Here is a 23,739-nt window from a genome sequence, read left to right as displayed (position 1 = left end):
ATTGTGACTAGTGGGCATCAGGTAACTTGGACATTTGGTTATCACCTTGCTTCCTCTGATTCTCAGCCCTGCATTCCGGAGGTGGATAAGGGAATAGTTCTTAAGGGAGGTAACAGATAAGGAGGGCAGGAAAGGGAGAGTTAAAATTTATAGAGTTTTAACTCTGGAATCTCCCTTAGGGTCCCTAGGGACCTAACATTCCTCCCTTTCTCTACTTCATATTGAGGAATCTTTCTCAGTGGGCTCTTCATACAGAGGAGTAATTTCCTCAGTGGGCAGAGTCCAGTATTGTTACCCAGAATTAGGAGGATTTTCAAGACTCAACCCAATTCTCCCAGGCCTCCCTTTCTCTCCGACGTTGTTCAAGGCCTTCCCGTAGCTTGGCCATGGAGTCTCTGACAACCTCAGTGTGGTCTGCATAGAAACCGCATTCTTCCACCAGATCAGTGCAGAACCCTCTGTTCTTGAGGAACAACAGGTTGAAGGTCGAGTCCTCTCAGGTTTTGGGAAGACTATCTCGGGCAGGGATGTTAGAGATTTCTCCATGCAGTCTTAAAAAGAGTTAAAGCAACAGAAACCAAAGCAACATTGGCCAATTCACACATTTACCCAATCATCTCTGTAGAATTAGAATCTGATTCTTACAAAAAGAAAGTTACAGAAACATGGTTTTCTCTCCACCTTCATTTTAAAACTTTGCAAGATAGCTTAACAAACCTGGCTTGTTCTTTTGCATAAACACAGTAAGATTAGAGAACTCTCCATTTGGGATACCCCATTATTTACTGAGAAGTCCTGGGAATTGGCTAAAGACAGGAGACACACCAAAAGTGGCATTAATCTTATCTGGCACGTCAGAGCTACCCAGGCCTGGCCAGAAGATGTCCCCCGATGAACTGGATGGATGTCTTTGAGCCTTCAAGTTGAGCTGGATACGACTCTGGGCCTCATTTTCTACAGAGATGCCCTGGCAGAAAGGAGTCCATCCCATCCCTTCTTCAGGGGTGGGAGAAATCCAGGTTTCCAGGTTTTTCCTTGACACCAGGCCCAGACTGAGTTAGTCATTGCAGAATCCTAGATTCCTCATTCTCTATAGCAGTGATAATTTCCAGTCTTTTCTTGAGCCGGCCTGCCTCTAGGGTCGCCCTGAGGTTTATAGGGTACTTGAAACAGTACCTGTTTAGTCCCTGCTCCTGTCATTTAGACAGATCCCCTGACTGTTTCCCTGAAAGAGGGCTTTGGGGTCCCATGGCTGGTTTTTCCTGTCTGCATGAGGGGTAGACCCTATTACAGAGAGGAAAGACTTATCTGTATTTATGCAAACCAACGTAGTGCCATAAAGCATCAAAAACATCTGAAGGTACAAAAGAAGAGAAAAGCAAGCTTTTCACCTTACTCACAGTGAGGTGTAATACACCCATTTGCTGTGGGTCCTAGTCAAAATAAGCTTAAATCTGTAGCAATAAAGGGTACAATTTAGCAGCATTTTTAAACCTTGACTAACCATTTAAACCTTGACTTCCCATTTTCTAAGAGCACTGTACCAGGAGTCTGGACAATCTGTCCAATATCTTTTCAATAAGAGCTTACCAAACAGGCACCAGAACAATTCTGCAGGTGTAATTTAAAGTTTCTTATAACAATACAATTTGATCAGTTCCTTTTCTTAAAACACAACCTCAAACCCTCTGCACATTCCTTAACATTCATTCTGTCCTGTTTTCCCACTGACGATATCTCCATCCATTATCTCTCTGACTTATGACATACATCTACAGTAGTACAATGTACAATGTGATCTCCCAAATTTAGACACAAGTTACCAACCATCTCACTTAACATGACAAAGCTGTACTCTGCATTGCTATTTCAGAAGCATTAGATCAGTTCTATAGATATTCAAAAAGCCTTTAAAATGCTCACAATTAAAGCTCTTACAAGGTATATTCACTGGGCAAAAGATCACTTTACATTAGAAATTAACCAGAAGACATCTTAAAATTCTGATTTACAGGAAAACACAAATACAAAAAGATTAAAACACTCATAGATTATCATGAAACAGAAAGCATTTCACATTTAGGTACAAAGTTCTCAGGTCAGGACTAGTTTGATATCTGGAGACAAAGCTTGGCATGAAATAAAATTATCAAAATAATAGCATGCACTTTTAAGCACTAGACAGGCTGATTAACAACATAGTAAAATTTCCCACATTTTCCATGCAATTCTCCATTCTCAGAAACTATTACAGAAGGCTGACATCTGAGGTGAACCCATTTTATAACTCTTAGTAGTTCTAGAAATTTTAGTTACCAAGAGTCTCAGAGATCATATAGAGCACTGGTAGAACAAACTTTGCAATCAATTTTATAACTCTAGAAACCTCAAGTTTAAACTAAACCATTACTTTTTGACCCTGTTTTCATGTGTCATAGTTATTTTAACTCCTTCTAGGTCAAATATTCTAATCCAATGCAGATACAAATATGTACATTAACATAACAGTATAAGACCTATAAACAATCAATTTTTATAAAACATGATAAAACTTTCTTTGGCTTAACTTCAATAGTTCTTGTACCTTAATTATTTAAAATCATGAGCTCTCTATACCAGACATTTTTAACAATTCCACAAAAATACAAACATGCTTTCAGACACAGAAAAAGCCCTTTGGATTTTTTTTTTTTTACCAAACTTTGATATCAGCATAAGAAATATTTGAATTGCTGTGTGAGCACAAAAAGGATGGCAACAATCTATCTTTCCCACCGCCCGCATTCGGTAGTTTCCCCCACTCCAGGGAGGTAGATGGAGATGGGCAAGAAAAGGAAGGAAATCTTATGGCCAGGCTGCTTGATCTTAGTTGCAGTTTATTCCAATCCTTTCTCCACTCGTAACTCTCCTGCCTCTCCTAGCCGCCCATTCTTGCAGTCTCATTATATCCCATAAAAGGAACTCAGGTTCTCTCAAGCATGTTTTCCCCTGTTCTCTCAGACCTCCTAGTGGAGAGGCCCAAAGTCTCATGGTACTTCTAAAGGGGCAATACAGTGATGTCATCAAAAGGAGAAAGAACATTGAGGCAGCAAAACATACATCTGCAGGCCAGTAATTTTGGCCTCCGAAAAGAAGATATGAAACCAAACTGAAACCTTTCCCAAAGACAAGTATCTGAGCTTTGCATCCCAAAGACTAGCCTGACTAGAGCTGGGAATCTATGTCCCAAAGATCAGGCCTGGCTAGCACCTGAGATCTGCTCTGTGAGATAAGGGAAGCTGCCTCTTGCAGTATACTGAAATTATTTACTGAAGGCAGTTTGAAAGGGAAAATTGTTTACCCTCATCCAAACTAGTCAGGACACTCTTCTAGGACAGATTCTCACTTAGCAGATCAACTCACAATTTACAATACAAGTTCAGTGTCCTGGAAGGATCTGATCTCACAAATTAACAGATTCTGACTAGGGAGAAAGCTGATTAACTGGCTGGGGAGGAGAGCATAGAGAAGTGGTTACAGAAAAACAAAGGAATGGAAGTGACTCAGGAGCACTGTGATGGGTGTAACATGATAAACCTTAGCTCCTTGTGTCAAGGGAGAATGACAGATCCAATTGTTATCCTATAAATTGCCACTGTTTAGGAAAATAAGGAAACTTCATTTTAATGGCTTCTGTACCTCTGTAGTTTGTAAAAGCGGCCTAATTTTCCATTAAAGTTAGCTGAGGCTTATAAGATAAGGTCTTGCTTTCTCTGAACTCTTATTTCACTTAAGTTTCAGGCTCTAGTTCCATAGCTCTTCTAGATAGTACAAGATTCTTAAGTTCAAAAGGATTTCAACTGTTAATCACATAATCATTAATGTTCTCCTACCAAGAAATTTAGATTGAGAATTCTACTCTCTCTGTTGGCTTAACCTTCTGATAAGGATTCTTCTTTTAACCCCTGTCTGACAGGTTCCAAAAACAACTGCATTTTTTTAAGTCACTGGGTTGCATATCACTAACTTCTCAAGAATTTCTACTCCTGATTTCAGCCTGGTCCCAACACTCGAGTGTTCCACATAGACAGACAGATAGACAGACACAGACAGACAGACAAACAAGACAATAAACTGACTAAAACACCACACATACATGTGCACACATCTGTAGTTGATCGATCAATCTGACCCTTCAAAAAATGGCAGGGAGAAACTGATGGACTGAGAAAGGAAGGGACTGTCCCCAGGGCGAAGAAACCTTATTGCTGATTGGGAACTCTGCTCCCCATTTCCCAGCCTGACTAGCCAGTCTCCCGCTTGTTAAAAATGGGTCAAGAAAGCGCTTTTGTTGATATAAGCCGGCAAAATAAACTATGACAAATATGTTACCATATTTTGGTCAAGGCTAGTTCTGAGGCAGGGAGCTAGTATCATGATCTTGCATTTTCCTGCCTCCTCTGCTTTGATAATCCTATTTCTTTTGTTACCTACAAAGATCTGACTGCAGAATGATCTGGTAATGCAAACTGCCATTCACTGTATATCCTTCCCAATATTCTAACTTACACTCAGGCCACGTGGTGTTACAGAGGTCAACAAGATACTCCTTATCTAAACCATCTACTTGGAAGCTCTTCCGGTGTTTTAAGGAGCAACCCAAAGGAGAATATTTAGGTACTGATGTAGAATTTCCCATATCTCCTAAGTGTCAGCAATAACCTATGAAAGGGAGGGAAAAGAAAAATCTAGGGTAGGATAATTCCTTAGCAAGCTCTCCTCCTAATAGTTTCTAGTGTTGTGGTTCTAGAGAGAGCACGGACACGACCACAACTGCATGCCAGCCCATCAGAAAAATCTCTCTTTAAAGGATGTCTCCTTTAGAGATTTCTGAGTCATCCTAGGAATCCCTGGGTCCTGCCTCCCGAGCGTCCACACAACCATAGCTTGCACATGTGGAGCCATACCTAGAGTGCCATGGGTTTCCAAGAAGCCTATTAAGGGGAGAAGAGAAAAAGTTCTGCCTTTCTTAGCTTGCCACATATTCCAATGTTCCCGGCTGACGCTTTCTTCCACAAACTTCTTGCCTGTCTTTTTACCTCTTTTTTTTCTCTGCTTCACTTTGCCTAGGGCTAAACCTGCTGACTGTCTCCATTAGCATTTGAATTGACCTCTAGCTGATTCTGCTGGTTAGAATGCTTGGGGAAAGGGATTTCTAACTAGAAATTGATCTGCCTTAGTTTCCCAGGATCTTCTCACTAGTGGGCTCTCCTCCCATAGTGGACGGTGACTCGAGACAGACAAAGGAGGGGTGCCTCTTTGCAGAGACCATTCAGATGCTTGCCTGGCCGGAGGAGAACTTAGCCTTAGTGGTTCAGCATTGTGACTTGCGACTGGCAACTATGCCAGTGCCACCATTGACCGTATGTTCTCCATGGAATCTCAGGCAGCCCACTCGAGCTCCCTGACTTTAGAGGGACTTTAAGAGTGCCAGGTCGTGGAGCTACAAAATCACGCCCGACAGGAGGACCTATCAGGGTGCTCAGACACACACACATTCACACAGAGGTTATCACATTCCTCCCCCAGTCCCCCTAGAGATTTCCAAGGGAGCATACCTTCACAGCAGATCTTCCACAGATTGCCTCCTTTATCCGAGCCACAAGGTTTGGAGAGAAGGAACCTCCTGGGGGCCAATCCACACCAAAGGAAGGCCATTCTGATGAACAATAATTGGCAAACTTACCTTTCTTGATCATCAAGCCCAGATTCTGAGCTTTCCTGCGGATCTCAGAGAAGTGATCAAGAATTAAAGCCTTGGGGGTCGATTGATTCTGACCCATATTAAACAATCTCAATAAACAGAACTAAGAGAAGGATAATAAGACAAATACACACACTAAGGACACACGCACAGATCACACTCCTGCACTCGCTCGGACCGGTCCACTCTCTCACACAGGTGCGCACCACACTCACCAGTCACCCTGGGATTCCCGAATATGCCCAAAGGGCGTGCACGTGATTTTCACCTCCGGAGGGTTTAGCTCTTCCAGGTCTTCTCCCGGCGCCGGATTTTCCAGAACAGATGAGGCCTCCAGAACAGACAGACGAGGACCCGAGGAAACCCTATGTCCCCCCAAGTCCTCCCAGTCAGGGTTGGCCACTTCCCTGCCGCGGTCCAGAACAGGCGAGGCCTCCAGAACAGACAGACGAGGACCCGAGGAAACCCTATGTCCCCCCAAGTCCTCCCAGTCAGGGTTGGCCACTTCCCTGCCGCGGTCCAGAACAGACGAGGCCTCCAGAACAGACAGACGAGGACCCGAGGAAACCCTATGTCCCCCCAAGTCCTCACAGGGTTAGCTACTTCTCTGCCGCGGTCCAGAAGGGGACACCGTCCCCCCACAGAACAGATGGAATATTCCCCAGAATTTTTTTTTTTTTAAGGCCTTTTCAAAACCCGCTCTCTGGGACCATTTGCCGTTGGGAGATCTCGCTGGGGCCTCCAAATGTTAGGGCGCGGATCGTGATCTCCCTTTAACGACAAAGAGACTCCAGAGACTGCAAACAGCAAGCAAGGTTTATTGTAAGACTGGCTAGCCAGGGTCAAGCCGCCTACACGGACACGCAGGTCAGTTAGGTGAGGCAAGACCCCGAACCTCTTCAAAGGGGATCTTATATAGGCCTTCACTGGCCGTTACAGCAAAGCCCGCGCATTTCATAGCCAATAGATTTGTAACAACATATGCTTTCTTAACCAATCCATGTAGAAGTACATCACTCCTTAGCCTATAGATTCAAAGATCAGCATTTACGTACATAGGCATTGTGACTAGTGGGCATCAGGTAACTTGGACATTTGGTTATCACCTTGCTTCCTCTGATTCTCAGCCCTGCATTCCGGAGGTGGATAAGGGAATAGTTCTTAAGGGAGGTAACAGATAAGGAGGGCAGGAAAGGGAGAGTTAAAATTTATAGAGTTTTAACTCTGGAATCTCCCTTAGGGTCCCTAGGGACCTAACAATGCAACCCAGTGATTTAAGAAATTCAGTTGTTTTTGGAACCTGTTAGACAAGGGTTAATCCTTATCAGAAGGTTGAGCCTACAGAGAAAGCAGAATTCTCAATCTAAATTTCTTGTTAGAAGAACATTGATGATTATATTATTAACAGTTGAAATCCTTTTTGAACTTAACAATCTGTGCTATCTAGAAGAGCTATGGAACTAGAGCCTGAAACTAAACTGAAATAAAGTTCAGAGAAAGCAAGAACTTATCTTACAAGCCTCAGCTAACTTTTATGAAAAATTTGTAAGAGGCAGTTCCCTTTCCTCACAGAAACCTAGCTGGTTTTAGATATGCAGATCTCAGGTGCTAGCCAGGCCTGATCTTTGGGATGTAGATTTGCAGCTCTAGCCAGGCTAGTCTTTGGTATACAAAGCTCAGATACTTGTCTTTGGGATGTAGATTCCAAGCTCTAGCAGACTGGTCCCAAGTGCTCTTAGCTTGTGAAAGTACTTGTGAAAGGTTTAAATATTTTCTTATGCTAATATCAAAGTTTGGTTAAAAAAAAAATCCAAAGGACTTTTTCTGTTTCTGAAAGCATGTTTGTATTCTCATGGAATTGTTAAAAGTATCTGGTGTAGAAAGCTCATGATTTTAAATAATTAAGGTACAAGAACTATTGAAATTGAGCCAAAGTAGGTTTTATCATGTTTTATAAAATTTGATTGTTTACAGGTCTTATGCTGTTATGTTAATGTACATATTTGTATCTGCATTGGATTAGAATATTTGACCTAGAAGGAGTTAAAATAACTATGACACATGAAAACAGGTTCAAAAAGTAATGGTTTAGTTTAAACATGAGTTTCTGGAGTTATAAAATTGGTTGCAAAGTTTGTTCTACCAGTGCTCTATATGATCTCTGAGACTCTTGGTAACTCAAATTTCTAGAACTACTAAGAGTTATAAAATGGGTTCACCTCAGATGTCAGCCTTCTGTAATAGTTTCTGAGAATGGAGAATTGCATGGAAAATGTGGGAAATTTTACTAACTATGTTGTTAATCAGCCTGTCTATTGCTTAAAAGTGCATGCTATTATTTTGATAATTTTATTTTATGCCAAGCTTTGTCTCCAGGTATCAACCTAGTCCTGACCTTCAGAGAGCTTTGTCCTCAAGTGTGAAATCCTTTCTGTTTCATGGTAATCTATGAGTGTTTTGCTCTTTATATCTGTGTTTTCCTAGAAATCAGAATTCTAAGATGTCTCTTGATTAATTTCTAATGTGAAGTGAACTTTTGCCCAGTGAATGTATGTTGTAAGAACTTTTTAGTTGTGAGCATCTCTAAAGCCTTTTACATACCTATAGAACTGATATAATGCTTTTGAAATGGTACTGCAGAGTATTTTTGTCAATGTTAAATGAGATGATTGGTAACTGGTGTTCCAAACTTGGGAGATCATGTTGTGCTAAGTTCAGTATAGATGTATGTCAAAAGTCAGAAAGATAATGGATGGAGATATCGTCAGTGGGAAAAGGGAAATGAATTCTGTTAAAGTGAAGTTGATTTTTAAATGAATGAAAGTTACAGAATGTATGTAAAGGAATGTGCAGAGGATTTGAGGTTGTGTTTTAAGAAAAGGAACTGATCAAACTGTATTGTTATAAAAAACTTTAAAGTACACCTGCAGAATTGTTCTAGTGCCTTTTTGGTAAGCTCTTATGGAAAAGATATTGGACAGATTGTCCAGACTCCTGGTACAGTGCTCTTAGAAAATGGGAAGTCGGTTTTCAACCCCTGATCCGCGTGGGACGGGCACAGAGGCCCAGCTCTGGGCAACAAAGCTGAACGGCTCCAATTCCAACAGGTACAGCCCGCCCCCAAGGGCCTGGGTTCCTCTCTGGGCACGCGCAGCTAGAAACAGCCCCTAGACAGCCGGTTTTCAACCCCTGATCTGCGTGGGACGGGCACAGAGGCCCAGCTCTGGGCAACAAAGCTGAACGGCTCCAATTCCAACAGGTACAGCCCGCCCCCAAGGGCCTGGGTTCCTCTCTGGGCACGCGCAGCTAGAAACAGCCCCTAGACAGCCGGTTTTCAACCCCTGATCCGCGTGGGGCGGGCACAGAGGCCCAGCTCTGGGCAACAAAGCTGAACGGCTCCAATTCCAACAGGTACAGCCCGCCCCCAAGGGCCTGGGTTCCTCTCTGGGCACGCGCAGCTAGAAACAGCCCCTAGACAGCCGGTTTTCAACCCCTGATCTGCGTGGGACGGGCACAGAGGCCCAGCTCTGGGCAACAAAGCTGAACGGCTCCAATTCCAACAGGTACAGCCCGCCCCCAAGGGCCTGGGTTCCTCTCTGGGCACGCGCAGCTAGAAACAGCCCCTAGACAGCCGGTTTTCAACCCCTGATCCGCGTGGGGCGGGCACAGAGGCCCAGCTCTGGGCAACAAAGCTGAACGGCTCCAATTTCAACAGGTACAGCCCGCCCCCAAGGGCCTGGGTTCCTCTCTGGGCACGCGCAGCTAGAAACAGCCCCTAGACAGCCGGTTTTCAACCCCTGATCTGCGTGGGACGGGCACAGAGGCCCAGCTCTGGGCAACAAAGCTGAACGGCTCCAATTCCAACAGGTACAGCCCGCCCCCAAGGGCCTGGGTTCCTCTCTGGGCACGCGCAGCTAGAAACAGCCCCTAGACAGCCGGTTTTCAACCCCTGATCCGCGTGGGGCGGGCACAGAGGCCCAGCTCTGGGCAACAAAGCTGAACGGCTCCAATTCCAACAGGTACAGCCCGCCCCCAAGGGCCTGGGTTCCTCTCTGGGCACGCGCAGCTAGAAACAGCCCCTAGACAGCCGGTTTTCAACCCCTGATCTGCGTGGGACGGGCACAGAGGCCCAGCTCTGGGCAACAAAGCTGAACGGCTCCAATTCCAACAGGTACAGCCCGCCCCCAAGGGCCTGGGTTCCTCTCTGGGCACGCGCAGCTAGAAACAGCCCCTAGACAGCCGGTTTTCAACCCCTGATCCGCGTGGGGCGGGCACAGAGGCCCAGCTCTGGGCAACAAAGCTGAACGGCTCCAATTCCAACAGGTACAGCCCGCCCCCAAGGGCCTGGGTTCCTCTCTGGGCACGCGCAGCTAGAAACAGCCCCTAGACAGCCGGTTTTCAACCCCTGATCTGCGTGGGACGGGCACAGAGGCCCAGCTCTGGGCAACAAAGCTGAACAGCTCCAATTCCAAACAGGAGACATTCCCAACTCCTCGCCCAGTGCCAGGGATTCTTTCCGGAGCCGCGGCCGCTAACGCGGCCGCGAAATATTTTCCCACTACATATGCCATAGGAACCATAAGCTAACTTCTTAGATGGAAACTTCTCTATTTTAGCTCAGCCACTAGAAACACAGTTGCCAATAACTCATAAGCCTATCTTAACTCACACTGCATATCAAGCAGAATAGTAACACTGAACGTGAAGGACTAAACCACACCTCTCACAATGGTAAAGCAACGCAAAAGCCCACCAAACATTCATATTGAAGAGTCTAGCCCAGATGACACCAACAGTACTGTAGTGTTAGACAACCTCTCTGACAAGGAATTCAGAAGGGATCTACTTAGGATGCTTAGGGAATTAAAAGAAACAATGGAAAGCAATGCCAATAGAAGACAAGAGGATCTGAAGGCAGAAATGAGGAAAATGCAATCAGAAATGTCAGACCTGAAAAATCTCATAGGCGAATTGAAAAGCTCAGTGGAAGGCCTCAGCAGCAGAGTAAGAGCGACTGAGAACAGAATCAGTGAGCTCGAAGATCAAGTTCAGAGACTCTCCAGAAAAGAGCAGAAAATGGAAAAGAGACTCACAATTCGGGAACAGATGGCAAGAGAAGATCGTGATGAAGCCAAGAGGGGTAACATAAGAATTATTGGAGTCCCAGAGGGACAGGAAGAAAACCTCGATGAAGAAGAAACTGTCAAAGACATCATTGCTACAACATTTCCAGAGCTGAAGAAAACTTGTGACCACATTCAGGAGGCCCGAAGGGTACCAGCTAGAAGAAATCCGAATAAAAATACTCCAAGACACATTCTGATCAAAATGACCAAAACCTTAGACAGAGACAAAATTCTGAAAGCAGCAAGATCGAAGAAAGAAATCTCTTACAAAGGAGCATCCTTAAAATTCACAGCTGATTTTTCTGATGAAACCCTCATGGCCCGAAAACAGTGGTGGGACATAGTAAAAAAACTCAATGAAATAAATGCCTCCCCCAAAATACTTTTCCCAGCAAGACTCATTCATAATAGAAGGAACAACACACAGTTTCACAGACAAACAACAGCTCAGGAACTTCATAGACTCAAAACCATGGTTACAAGAACAACTAAATGGGCTACTTTAAGGCAAGAAAGGCCCCTCAAATACACCAAATTTTAACAGAACAATGGGACAAAATCCCATAACAATAATCTCTCTCAATGTCAATGGGCTAAACGCACCAATTAAAAGACATAGAGTGGCAGGATGGATTAGAAAATTGAACCCAACATTCTGCTGCCTGCAAGAAACGCATCTCAATAGTCAAAGAAAACACAGACTCAGAGTCAAAGGCTGGAAAACAATCCTACAGGCAAACAGTTCCCATAAAAAAGCTGGGGTAGCCATCCTTATATCAGACCACATCGATTTCAGAGTGAGGAAGGTCATAAGAGACAGTGAAGGCCATTTCTTATTGATCAGAGGATCTGTACAACAGGAAGAACTTACAATAATAAATGTATATGCACCTAATGAGAGACCAGCAAAGTACTTAAAACAACTACTCATAGATTTGGAAAAAGACATCAATAGCAACACAATACTAGTGGGAGACTTCAACACTGCTTTGTCACCTCTTGATAGATCAACCAGGCTCAAGCTTAGCAAGGACATACTTCATTTGAGGGAAACAATGGAAGAAAGGGACTTAGTAGATATATACAGGACACTTCATCCACAAAAAGCTGAATACACATTCTTCTCAAGCGTACATGGAACATTCTCCAAGATAGACCACATGCTGAGCCACAAAACATGCCTCCATAAAATCAAGAAGGTAGAGATTGTATCAACAATCTTCTCAGACCATAATGCGCTGAAATTAGAAGTAAATCACACACAAAAACAGAAAACTAAATCAAACACCTGGAAATTAAACAGTGCACTATTGAACAACGAATGGATTAGACAGGAAATCAAAGAGGAAATCAAAAGATTCCTAGAAACGAATGAAAATGAGAACACGAGTTACCAAAACTGATGGGACACAGCAAAGGCTGTGTTAAGAGGAAAGTTTATAGCTCTACAAGCATTCCTCAGGAAGGAGGAGCGAGCACACATAAGTAACCTAACCTCACAGCTTAAGAGCTTGGAGAAGGACCAAAAAAAGGAGCACAACCCGAACAGGAGAAAGGAAATAATAAACCTCAGAGCAGAGATTAACGAGATGGAAACCCAAAAAACAATCCGAAAGATCAATGAAACCAAGAGCTGGTTCTTCGAGAAAATTAACAAGATCGATAAGCCTCTAGCAAAACTCACAAAGAAAGGGAGAGAGAAAACCCTAATAAACCGAATCAGAAATGAAAAGGGGGTCATTACAACAGAAACCACAGAAATTCAGAGGATCCTCAGGGAGTACTTTGAGAAGCTTTATGCCACGGAACATCAAAACCTCGAGGAAATCGATAAATTCCTAGACTCCTACAGACTCCCAAGGCTGAACCAAGAAGACCTGGAATACCTGAACAGACCTATCACCATGAAGGAAATTGAAATGGTAATAAAAAGTCTCCCCAAGCACAAAAGTCCTGGCCCGGATGGATTCACTAGTGAATTCTTCCAAATCTTTAAAGAGGACTTACTCCCAATGCTCTTTAAGCTTTTCCACGAAATTGAAATATCAAAAACACTTCCAAACAGTTTCTACGAAGCAAATATCACACTGATACCAAAAGCAGACAGAGATACCACAAAGAAAGAGAATTACAGGCCGATATCCCTGATGAACACAGATGCAAAGATCCTCAACAAACTACTAGCAAATAGAATCCAACTACTCATCAAAAAGATCATACACCATGACCAAGTAGGATTCATCCCAGGGATGCAAGGATGGTTTAACATTCGGAAATCAATCAACATAATCCACCGTATCAACAAAAGAAAAGATAAAAAGCATATGATCCTATCAATAGATGCAGAGAAAGCATTTGATAAGATCCAGCACCCCTTTATGATGAAAAGCCTAGCCAAAATGGGTATAGAGGGGACCTTCCTCAACATAATTAAAGCCATCTACCACAAGCCTACAGCAAGCATCATCCTCAATGGGGAAAAACTGAGAGCCTTCCCTCTAAGATCAGGGACGAGACAGGGATGCCCACTCTCTCCACTGCTGTTCAATATAGTACTGGAAGTACTTGCAATAGCGATTAGGCAGGAAAAAGATATTAAGGGCATTCAGGTAGGAAAGGAAGAAATCAAGCTCTCACTATTCGCAGATGATATGCTACTCTACTTAGAGAACCCAATAACTTCCACCAAAAAACTCCTAGAAACAATAGACTCGTATAGTAAAGTTGCAGGTTATAAAATCAATACCCAAAAGTCCATGGCTTTCCTATACGCAAACAGTGAGAGAGAAGAAAGCAACATGAAAAAAACAATCCCATTCACAATTGTGCCCCAGAAAATCAAGTACCTAGGAATCAGCTTAACTAAGGAAGTAAAGGACCTGTACAAAGAAAACTACAAAACGCTACTTCAGGAAATAAAAGAGGACATGAGGAAATGGAAAGATATCCCCTGCTCATGGGTCGGGAGACTTAACATTGTCAAAATGGCAATACTACCGAAAGCATTGTATAAATTCAATGCAATCCCTATAAGGATACCCATGACATTCTTCAAAGAAATGGAGCAAACACTCTTGAAATTTATATGGAACAATAAGCCCCCACGAATAGCTAAAGCAATTCTTGGGAAAAAGAAAATGGGAGGAATCAACCTCCCGAACTTCAAACTGTACTACAAAGCAGTAATAATTAAAACAGCATGGTACTGGAACAAAGGCAGAACTGCAGACCAATGGAACAGGGTTGAATACACTGACATCTCTCCTCAATCATATGCTCATCTAATCTTTGATAAAGGTGCAAGTAATGTGAAGTGGAGTAAGGAAAGCCTCTTTAATAAATTGTGTTGGCATCACTGGACGGCTACATGCAAAAAAATAGGCTCAGAACTCTGCCTAACACCATGTACAAAAGTAAGATCAAAATGGATTAAAGACCTCAACATCAGACCAGAAACCATAAGGTACATTGAAGATAAAGTTGGCAAAACCCTCCATGACATTGAAGCTAATGGTATCTTCAAAGATGCCACGCCACTGGCCGAGCAAGTGAAAACAGAGATAGATAAATGGGACTATCTTAAACTAAGAAGCTTCTGCACCTCCAAAGAAACAGTGACCAAAATACAAAGACAGTCTACAGAATGGGAAAGGATATTCACCGAATACACATCTAACAAGGGGTTGATATCCAGGATATACAGAATACTGGTTAAACTCCACAAGAAGAAAACATCCAACCCCATCCAAAAATGGGGCAATGAAATGAACAGAAACTTTCTCAAAGAAGAAATCCGAATGGCAAAAAAGCACATGAGAAAATGCTCTACATCATTAATCATCAGGGAGATGCAGATCAAAACCACAATGAGATACCATCTCACACCTCAGAGACTGGCCCACATTCAAAAGAACAAAAGCAACCGATGCTGGCGTGGATGTGGCGAGAAAGGGACACTCCTTCACTGTTGGTGGGAATGTCCACTGGTTCAGCCCTTCTGGAAAACAGTATGGACGATTCTCAAAAAATTAGAAATTGAGCTCCCATTTGACCCAGCAATACCACTCCTGGGAATATATCCCAGAGAGGCAAAAATGTATAGTCGAAGTGACATCTGCACTTGTTTGTTCATTGCAGCACTCTTTACAATAGCCAGAAACTGGAAGAAACCTGAGTGCCCAAGAACAGATGACTGGTTAAAGAAACTCTGGTACATCTACACAATGGAGTACTATGTAGCTCTTAGAAAAGATGAAGTCATGAAATTTACATACAAGTGGTACAATATGGAAAGTATCATGCTATGCGAAATGAGTCAGAAAGAGAGGGATAGACATAGAAAGATTGCATTCATCTGGGGGATATAAAGTAACAAAGTATGAGATTAATACCCAAGAATAGCTGAGATCAGCACCAGGAGGATTACTCCATAACTTAGAGGCCAGCCGGGTATCCTAGAGGAAAGGGCTGTTCAGATAGAGAAGGGAGCACCAAATAAAGGATGTTTGGAGGATTCTCCCAGGAGGGGAGATGCATGTCGAAAGTAGACTATGGACTGAACATGTTTGCCACTCAATGCCTCTTTTGCAGACCACAACACCCAAAAGGAGAGAGAGAACACAGGGGATTGCCCTGCCACAGAGACAGGGGGGATGGGGGGATGGGGCTGGGAGGGATATTATCCATGGTGGTGGAAAATGGGCACTGGTGGAGGGATGGGTATCTGATCATTGTATAATTGAAACCAAAGCACAAAAAATTGTAAATCTACAACTTTAAAAAAAATAAAATAAAATAAAGGGGAAAAAAAAAAAAAAAAAGAAAAAGTAAGAAAGTCTCAAATAATCAATTTGAGCTCACATGTGAAGAAAATGGAGACATAAAGAAAAAATTAGCAGACAGAAATGATAGGAACTTTATTATAAATAAACAAAAATTAAAATGACATAAGAGCCCAAATTATTTGAATCTCATTCCTACAGTGTCTGGTAGGTGTGATGGCACAAAGAAATTCTAACTCAGGCATTCTTCTTTTTCTAGGAACTCATAAATGACAAAGTAAGGGCCTTTGACTGTAGATTTCTGAGATATTCTCTCTTTACTTTTTTGTTATTTTCTCTCTTCCCTTTTGGTTTTTGGAACACACCCAGTGGTGCTCAGGGCCTACTCTAGGTTCTGTGCTCAGAAATCATTCCTGGCAGTGCTCAGAGGACCATAAATGTTTCCTGGATCAAAGCACGATTTAGTCACATGCAAGCCTTTACCTCTGTACCTATGTCTGGCTCTTCTTTGCTTTTTTCTTTTTTTTCTTTTTTTCTTTTTGGGTCACACCCAGCGATGCACAGGGTTTACTCTTGGCTCATGCACTCAGGAATTACTCCTGGTGCGACTCAGAGAATCATATGGAATGCTGGGAATCGAACCCGGGTCAGCCACGTGTAAGGCAAACGCCCTACCTGCTGTGCTATTGCTCCAGCCCCACTTTTTTGCGTTTTAACATAGATTTCGGCAGAGAAGATGAAAGACAGGGTCTTTCTGACATCAGCTGCCTCTGATCTCTCCTGTAGATTCATCTGACAGAAGAGACATTTCACAGCAGAGGAAAATGTGAATTTCATTTTCTTGTCTCTTGTTCACTAGTGTTATAATGGGTCTCAGGGAGCTGAGAGCTCAGATGGACACAGGGAGGACATGAAGTAAAGAACAGAAGCATCACTGACCACACACGACAAGGAATAGGCTTTGCGACAGAAAATCAACAACAAATTGGAAAACTCTCCAAATCAGCATATATATTATTGTAGATTTCACAAGGGGAGGAAAAAAATACTACAGTAAGCCAAGAAAACCAGGAGGAAGAATCAAATTTCCAGACTTAGCAATTTATAAGAAATTTCTGCCAATCCCAGACACATAAACAGAAAAACAAAATCGGTTTTGACAAAGGTGCAAAAGTAAAATTCTTAGCGATGATAGAAAACACCAGATTAATAAGCTTAAAAATGAATAAACTGAACATCAATATTTAAATCTCATATTTTGAGTAAGATGGTTTTCATGGTAAGTGATCACCATGCCACAGTTTTTCATCTTTATAACTTCGTCTTATTGAGATTGATATTCTCCAAACGGGACTATACATGCTATGAAAATGAAATGTTATAGAAATGACTACTGACTAAATGACTGAGCAAAATCCACTTGACATCCTCTGATAGAAACAATGTTTATTATACTGGATGTTAGTATTTGTTACAACGGATTATACTATTTTCCCTGATGATTCACTCACTAAGGATCTTTCAGATTATTTCCAATGAAAGTCATTACTGAAAAATTCTAAATGATACTGAAAATTATGGAATTGTCCCTTCTAATGGGTGAATTTTATGACACGAATTCTATCTCAGTTGAACTCTGTAACAAGCTGAGAAGCGTATCCCTTATCTAGCGGTGTGGCTTGCCCTTCCTGGGTTGAAGCATCCCCGCACAATCCTGCCTCCCTGGGTCCCTCCTCTCGGCTCGCTCCTGGGGTCTCCCTTTCTGCTCCAACGTTCTCATATCAGGATGGATCCATCCCGCAACTCCAGCTGCGCCTGAGGCCCCTACTCAACTCGGAGCTCGACCTCTCCAGCCCAGATCTCTTCCAAAAGCCACCTGGAGTTCCGAGGTCCCTCCCTTGAGTGAGCAGAAGCACTCAGCTGCTCCGTGGACCCTGCTCCAACTCTCCAGGGCCTGACCTGGTCAGAGTGGGACCAAGGTGGGGTGTGAGAGCTCGGGTCCGAGGGGATTAGGGCGGGGTCAGGGCGGGGCCAGGGCGGGGACAGCGCAGGGGCAGGTCCAAGGTCAAGGAGGGCTCAGGAGAGAGCTGTGTCCAAGGAGGAGGATGGGATTAGAGAGGTCATGTATGTCTTAGGGTCAGGGGGCAGTGTCAGGGTGGGGTCAGAGGACAGAGGGGCGGGGCCACTCTGGCCCTGGGCACGGAACCGGGAAGCCCCTGGCAGGAAGTCCCGCCCCCAAAGCCCCCGGGCCCAGGAGGTGCCTGGGGCGCCCTGGGCACAGGTGAGCGGATGGCCTTGGGCAGGGGACAGCCTGGAGTGGACTGGCCCAGCCTGTTTGTTCCTCGCGGTGTTCCCCAGTCTTCGTGCGGGCAGCCAGCCACTGCGTCCACGCGGTTGGGACACCCGGCCCGCCCTGTCCAGGCCCCACGGCCCACCACCGCCCCTCCCGAGACAGCGGGGAGGTGGAGGCGGGATACGAGGACAGCCCCGCACACAAAGCTGGTGTCTGGGCCGGGGTGGGAGTGGGGTGGGGGGCGCTGTGCGCATGGGGTCGCCGGGATGCGGCTGGAACCAGCTGTGGCCACCACATCCCTTCCGCGTCGTCCCACGGGGCTTGCTAACGCGCGCTCTGCTGTCCAGGTTCCTGCTGCCCAGGCAGCGGGCAGGGACATCAGACCCCAAGCTGCCCTGTGGCTCTGGGGCTGGTTGAGCCCTGCTCCTGGCTTTCCCACCGAGAAGAGGTCAAGGGTCTACCGGAGAGGAAACGGGGACCTCCCTGTTTCCCGCACGGCGTCGGGCTGGTCTCCACAGTGTGCGGGAAGACCAGGGGCGTAGGGATGATCACTGGTGGCCAGGAGGCCGTGGAGGGCCAGTGGCCATGGCTGGCCAGCCTGCAGTACCGGGGCAGTCATCCCTGTGGAGCTGTGCTCATTGATTCCCACTGGGTGTTCTCTACCACCCACTGCTTTCCAAAGTGAGTTGTTTCTTGGGTCCTTGCAGCTGGGCTGGCAGGGGAGAGGGTTAAAAGATTAGAGCCCCCGCATCCTCAAGGCTGTGTGCTGGGATAATCTGTGTCATTCTAGTCCAAGTCTTTCTGCCTGTGACCTGTCCTCTCCTGTATTGTCCTCACTCCTCACCTGACTTTGCTCATCTTCCATCCTCATCCCTGTGCCTTCCCCCGACACAGGTATGCCCCCGAGATGGCAGTGTTCATCCTGCCTCCCAGGTGCAATGAGAGCTGACTCTTTGTCACCTCACACCAGGGCTTCCCTCAATGTCCCTGCAATCCTGGTTGGCGGAGAGAGGCTGGAACCTGGGATGCAGGGGCAGATGCTGGTGTTCTGCATGTCTCTGGCCTGGGGTCTCTGCTCAGCACATGTCTATTGGCCAGCTGCATGGACACTAGATATGGAGTCCGTGACCTTGAAGAAGAACAGAGCTGCTCTCTGTCCTGGGTCTGGTTGGCTGTTCCTATAGGTTTGGGAAGGGCAGTAACCAGGAGCTGGATCTTCGGTACATAGAGAACCACAAGCATCTGCTCTGTGCTGTGTCCCACTTGAGACTCACTATGGATTAGGTTGGCTTGACCCACCTCACTGTGTCTCCATTTAGTCAGAGCCAAAGTTCCCCCTGTGGATGAGCAGGGCTGACACCATTGGAGTGTGGAAGTCAGATGGGTAGGCTCCTGTGGGTATAGGTCAGCTGGTGGAAGCAAGGGTTTGGTCACCGGCTGTGTGTGGGGAGGAATTTCCAGGTGGTGGAGTGGAAGGTGGGATGTTTCCTCCCTCATGGTCAGAACACAGGACATCCTGCACACATGGTCTCCCATTGACCAATGATTTTGTGCAGTTTTAGAACAGGTGAGTACGAAGAAGGAAGTGAGGGGCGGGAGCGATAGCACAGTGGGTAGGGCGTTTGCCTTACACGTGGCCCACCCGGGTTCGATCCCCAACATCCCATATGGTCCCCTGAGCACCGCCTGGAGTAATTCCTGAGTGCAGAGCCAGGGGTAATCCCTGTGCATTGCCGGGTGTGACCCAAAAATCAAATAAAAATTAAAATAAAAAATAAAAAAGAAGGAAGTGAGAGAAAGTGGTGCTAGAGCAGTTTGGTCATAAGGCGGGTCAAGAGACAAGACGGAGTCAGGGCTCTCTGCATGTGCCCAAGGAAGGTCAGGATTGTCTAGCCTCATGGGGACCTCCAGCCCTCTGTGATCCCTTCCTCCAGTAGTGGGTGTGTGCTGAGTTGTGAGTAAAACCGCCGCTGGTCTCCAGAGAGAAGGGATGACAGAAAGGGAGAGTCGTGTGGGGTGGTGCAGACAAGGCAGTGCTGGGGGTCAGATGATGGTGTAGAGGCGCAAGCTGCCATATGCAGAAGATAATGACTGTCACCTTCCCTCTTGTAGGAAGTCTCATGCCCCTGCGGATTACTGGGTGTTTGGGGGAAGTACGCAGCTCTACCAGGACACCCAATACGCCAGGAGGGTGACTGTGAGCTGCATTATCATCCATCCAGACTTTAAGAAGCTCCACCATTTTGCAACGGTGTTACAACTGCACCAACCTGTGAACTTCAGCTCCTATATCATTCCTGTCTGCCTTCCAACCCCTGGCATGGAGCTGCCCCTTGGCACATCTTGTTGGATAACTGGCTGGGGAAAGCTCACCGAGAACAGTGAGTGGCTATGGTGTGGGTGTGGGTGGGAGATGGGGAATGGGATTCTAGCTCATCAAAATCTCTAATTAGCATGGAGGCCAGTGGACCTTGTCCCTCTGTGCGTCATTTCCAGAGAGCTGGACTCTTCTAGTTCCTCTTGTGAAAAATGTGTTCTTCTGAAAGCTTCAAAGTTACTCAAATTCTGGGGTCCTTTGGTTTTTGGAGTCAGGAATCTGGATCTCAAAGTTTCTCTGGTTTGGGTGTCCAAATTTAACTGATAAATTAATTGATTTAGGGTTTCTCAAAAATGCTGTTTAGGTGGCCTGAGAACTCCTCTCAGTGATGTATGGCCTACCCGCTCAGTTCGAGGATGCAGTGTTGTTAGATCCTGCAGGCCACCCCACTGATGCTGGGGAAACCTCTGGGCCACGTCTGGTTGTGCTCAAGGGCCAGTAAGGCTTTATCTTGATGCTCAGGGAACATGTCATGCCAGAGATATAACTGGCAATGATTTTGTGAGAAGCATGTATTTCACACTTCTGTTATCTTCTAGCCCCTTGGTTCTAATATTTCAATTTGATGTAGATCAGACATGACTTTGTGAAATGAATTTGTCTGAGTGTTTCTCTTTCTACTGTGAAATGCCTTGATTTTTCCATGGCCATAGAAGGAACACGTAAAGTAAAGTAAAGGCCCTCCCGTTGTTCGTCGATTTGCTCGAGCGGGCCCAGTAACGTCTCCATTGGAGACTTTGTTGTTACTGTGTTTGGCATATCGAATACGTCACGGGGAGCTTGCCAGGCTCTGCCGTGCGGGTGAGATAATCTCGGTAGCCTGCCGGGCTCTCCGAGAGGGGTGGAGGAATCGAACTCGGGTCGGCCATGTTGGCTGCATGCAAGGCAAACGCTCTACCACTGTGCTATCGCTCCAGAAGGAACACGTAAAAGTAAGAAAAAAGCTCTTGAAGAACCTTGGGGAAGAACGATCATGGCCTGAAATTATCTCAGCTCCATCACCTAAGTTTTGTTCTTCTCCTAACCTGTGTCTCCTATCTGCCTCTTGGATTTGTTAGGTGAATGGAGATATAGGGTGAATACAGGGCAAAACTTTGTGGAGGTTTTTAGTTAAATGAGAAATATAAACATTGAGCATAAACATGAACTTGTTCAGAGAAGTATGTTTATACTTTAGTGAAATGTTGATGGCATACTGATTAGGGAAAAGGAAATATTTATTTGCCTTTTAAATTTTTTTTATTTTTATAAAGTTGTTCACAATAATTTATTACATTAAATATTCCAACACCAGTCCCACCTCCATACACTTTCTCACCACCATTATTTTGAATTTTCCTTCTTTCTTTCTTTCTTTCTTTCTTTCTTTCTTTCTTTCTTTCTTTCTTTCATCTGTCTGTCTTTTTTTCTTTCTTTCTTACTTTCCTTTTCTTTTTGGGTCACACCCAGCAATGCTCAGGGGGTTGCTCCTGGCTCTGCATTCAGGAATTATTCCTGGCGATGCTCGGTGGACCATATGGGATGCTGGGAATCGAATGTGGGTCAGCCGCGTGAAAGACAAATGCCTTCCAGCCCCTAACGGCCTTTATTTATTTATTTATTTATTTTATTAGTGAATCACCTTGAAGTACAGTTATAGACTTACAAATTTTTGTGCTTGGGTTTCAGTTATACAATGATCAAGAACCCATCCCTCCACCAGTGCCCATTTTCCACCACCACGGGTCCCAGTATCCCACCCATCCCCGACCCCTCCATCCCACCCTGCCTCTGTAGCAGGGCATTCCCTTTTGTTCTCTCTCTCCTTTTGGGTGCTGTGGTTTGCCAGAGAGGCATTGAGTGGCAATTGTGTTTGGTCTATAGTCTACTTTCAGCATGATTCTCACATCCTGGGAGGATCCTCTTAACACCCTTTATTTGGTGCTCCCTTCTCTATCTGAGCTTTCTTTTCCCCTAGCACGTGTGACTGGCCTCCAAGTCATGGAGCAAAATTCCTGGTACTAATCTCGGCCACTCTTGGGTGTTAGTCTCCTATTTTGTTACTTTATGTTCCCCAGATGAATGCAATCTTTCTGTGTCTATCCCTCTCTTTCTGACTCATTTTGCTTAAAATGATACTTTTCATGTATTACCACTTGTATGTAAATTTCATGATTCATCTTTTCCAACAGCTACATAGTACTCCATTGTGTAAATGTACCAAAGGTTCTTCAACCAGTCATCTGTTCTCGGGCACTCAGGTTTTTTTCAGATTCTGGCTATTGTAAAGAGTGCTACAATGAACAAACAAGTGCAGATGTCACTTCGACTATACGTTTTTGCCTCTCTGGGACATATTCCCAGGAATGGTACAGCTGGGTCAAATGGGAGCTCAATTTCTAATTTTTTGAGAATCATCCATACTGTTTTCCAAAAGGGTTGAACCAGTCGGCATTCCAACCAGCAGTAAAGGAGGGTCCCCTTCTCGCCACATCCGCACCAGCACCGGTTGCTTTTGTTCTTTTGGATGTGGGCCTGTCTCTGTGGTGTGAAATGATATCTCATTGTTGTTTTGATCTGCATCTCCCTGATGATTAACGGTGTAGAGCATTTTCTCATGTGCCTTTTAGCCATTCAGATTTTTTCTTTGAGAAAGTTTTTGTTCCTTTCATTGCCCCATTTTTGATGGGGTTGGATGTTTTCTTCTTGTGGAGTTCAACCAGTATTTTGTATATCCTTGATATCAACCCCTTGTCAGATGTGTGTTCGGCGAATATTCTTTCCCATTCTGTAGACTGTCTTTGTATTTTGGTCACTGTTTCTTTTGAGGTGAAGAAGCTTCTTAGTTTAAGATCGTCCCATTTGTCTATCTCTGTTTTCACTTGCTTGGCCAGTGGCGTGACATCTTTGAAGATACCATTAGCTTCTGATCTGCTGCCACCATCCCTCGCTCTACCTTTTCCGAGTCTCCTCCTCCTCCTCGCCCTTTGTTTCTTCGATCCCCACACCCAGTTGTGTCTCCATTCTGCCCCCATCACTCTGTGGTCTGTTTCCTTGGCAGCTGTGATCTTGCCCAGGCTGCAAGAGTCCCCAACTCTTCTCGCCAATATAAGGGAGGGCTGTTGGCCCTGTTTCCTGGTCATAGGATTGGCCACTGGCCTTCTCTGCTCTTCTCCTGCTCCCTCCCTGCTAACAACTGGATCACAAGAACCCAGGACCTGATTTTATCTTCCCCTGGTGAGAATGGTGAGAACCCACAGATCTCATAGTGCCGTTCTGTAAATATTCTCCCAAATATCAGGTATTTGGGACTCTTCCCCCATCTGTGATGTCTGACATTCTCTTGTAGCCCCTCTGTTGAATTCACAGTCAGTGCTGTCTTTTCGTCATAGTACTTCAAGACCCGCCCGCTGCAGATCTACTTCTCCATGGTTGGATGA

At 44.9% G+C, this 23,739-nt stretch overlaps 1 pseudogene; it reads left to right on the top strand.

Moving 5' to 3' along the window:
* LOC130036161 (patr class I histocompatibility antigen, A-126 alpha chain-like) overlaps nt 1-23,739 on the top strand; it is a 39,891-nt pseudogene extending 16,152 nt beyond the window's left edge.

Source organism: Sorex fumeus, unplaced genomic scaffold, assembly GCF_029834395.1.
Source record: "Sorex fumeus unplaced genomic scaffold, SorFum_2.1 ptg000063l, whole genome shotgun sequence".
Taxonomy (NCBI): domain Eukaryota; kingdom Metazoa; phylum Chordata; class Mammalia; order Eulipotyphla; family Soricidae; genus Sorex; species Sorex fumeus.
This window is presented reverse-complemented; position numbering and strand designations above follow the sequence as displayed.